Source organism: Hoplias malabaricus, chromosome 10 (assembly GCF_029633855.1).
Source record: "Hoplias malabaricus isolate fHopMal1 chromosome 10, fHopMal1.hap1, whole genome shotgun sequence".
In the NCBI taxonomy this organism is placed as follows: Eukaryota; Metazoa; Chordata; class Actinopteri; order Characiformes; family Erythrinidae; genus Hoplias; species Hoplias malabaricus.
The window spans coordinates 210,001-212,500 of NC_089809.1; positions in this window are offsets into that span (position 1 = coordinate 210,001).

Consider the following 2,500-nt stretch of genomic DNA (forward strand, 5'->3'; position numbering starts at 1 on the left):
GAATCTAAATCTGAGTTTGAATCTGAGTCTGGATCTGGTTGGAGTCAGAATTGGACTCAGATTTGGTGTCAGAGTTGGAGTTAGATGGTGGGTCTAGTTGCAGTCAGAGTCAGAGTCTGGTCAGAGTCATAGTGTGAGTCTACTTGGAGTCAGAGTGTGAGTCTGATTGGAGTCAGAGTCAGAGTGTTAGTCTGATTGGAGTCAGAGTCTGAGTCAGTGTGAGTTTGTTTGGAGTCGGAGTCAGAGTGTGAGTCTGGTTGGAGTCAGCGTCAGAGTGTGAGGTTGGTTGGAGTCAGAATCAGAGTCAGAGTCTGGTCAGAGTCAGAGTGTGAGTTTGTTTGGAGTCGGAGTCAGAGTGTGAGTCTGGTTAGAGTCAGAGTCCGTGTGAGTTTGTTTGGAGTCGGAGTCAGAGTGAGTTTGGTTGGAGTCAGAATCAGAGTCAGAGTCTGGTCGGAGTCAGTGTCAGAGTGTGAGTTTGTTTGGAGTCAGAGTCAGAGGGTGAGTCTGTGCGGCGGTGTGAAGTTCTGGGCTGTAATTAGTGCTGTACCGCTGTACTGCTGTAGTGCTGTAGCCCGGAGTGCGGAAGTCGTTACTCTCCTCGCTGCGAGCGATGAACCCGTGTGGTTGGGCCGTCAGCGCGGGAGGGGCAGCTGCAGGATTCTACTGCCCCCGGGCAGCGCTCCCAGACACTATATAGCTCCCTCGCTCCCTCCCTCGCTCTCTCACTCTCTCTCCGCCTCCGCTGCTGTGTGTGATTAAGGCTGTATGTGTGTGTGTGTGTGTGTGTGTGTTGTGGAGTACGAGAATGGGTTCTCCATGCTGTTCTCCGCTGTGAGGTAGGTGCAGGACCCTGTTCTCTGGGACGAGGAAAGTTCTGTGAGTGGGGCAGGGTCTGGGGGTGGTTTAGGGGCTGAGTGTGTGGGATTGTGGGGGCTGTGTTTTGAGTTTTTTGGGGGGAGTTTGTCGGGAGTTTTCTCTGGAGTTTTGAGGAAAGCTGAGACAGTGAGTACCATGTAATTCTGCTGATGAAAAGAGAAGAGAAACAATTAAAAAAACAAAGAAATACAAACTTTCTGAGAATTTGGAAAGATATTAATTCTACATTTGATTTCTATTAAATTTGTATTTTTATATTATTTTATATTCAATTCTATTTATATATTGTGAAGGTTATGAATGATGATGATGATTATTATGATTATTGTTATTATTATTGTTCTTGCTACAGAAATGAATTTTATTCGCGATATGTTCTTGTTGTTTTTATGTTTTATTTTTTTGAAGAGAAACCCTAACTTTATTTGAACGTTGCGGGGGACGAGGGGTCGGGGGACGAGGGGACGGTGGAACGAGGGGAGAGAGGTTTGTTGAATAAAGCGGTCTATGTGGGTCCAGGGCATTCAGCCAAAAACATAAATAATAAAAGCTATTATTAATATTATTTCAATTAATATTAAATATTTATATTATTACAGAAATATTAGTTGGTGACATTTCTGTGATCGCTTTTCTCTTCGTCGTGGGTTTCTTACATCATCTAAAACCTATGTATTTTCGGAGGTTTTAACGCTAGAAATGTTCTTAAAATGTCTTAATTAAAGGGTTATGATTAAGTTATATTTATTACCCTTTACACGGTTGTTTATCTTATTTTTATTATTATTATTTCGCTCTGTAATGCCCTTGCTCTCCTGTGTTATTATTAATTATTGTTATTATAGTATATAATAGTGATAATATAATAATAATGTGAGGTATTAAATTCCTGAATGTTTATAGTAATATATCATTATATTTTTACTGTTTAACCATTCACACTTTTTGCTTGAGTTTTATTATAATTTTAATATTACATATTTCAGAGTAAATCACGACTGAGGTGAGGATTAAATATCGACAGATTTCTCTCCTGATCTAGGGTCAGTTGGTGTGTATTTGTTGCTCCTCCCTCTGCGCTGCCCCCTGTTCACTGAAGGTTAACCAGCTCCTCTGAACCCGACCTCGATAGTGACCTCCACAGACCTCAGACCTGTCCGTTTAACCCCCACTCCGCTCGGTCAGGAGAACTTCATGAGCGCGGTTCTGAGGGAACTCCAGCGCTGAGTTTAATGAATCACTTCAGTTCAGTTGTGTTCTCACAGCACTTTCTCCAACAGTCGTCATCCCTGAGAAGCGTTTAATAAAAGACAGAGCAGGTTCAGCTCCTTACCCACTGTCAACAGTTCCAGAAAACAGAACCACAGAGAAGAACCGAGACCCGAAAGAACTGTAGAGAGGAGCCAAGTCTCAAAAGAACCTCGGAGACTTAATAGACTCAAAAAATACATTCCTGAAGCACAGGAGGAAGACCGGCCCAGAGGAGCCCAGGGGAAGACGCAGTAGCTGGAACTCTCTAGGAAAATATGAAAGAACCCAGACTTAAAGGAACCACAGAGAGGAACCAAGACTCGTTCTTTCTGAGGATGAGGAAGACCCACTGAGCAGAACCAAACCTCGGAAT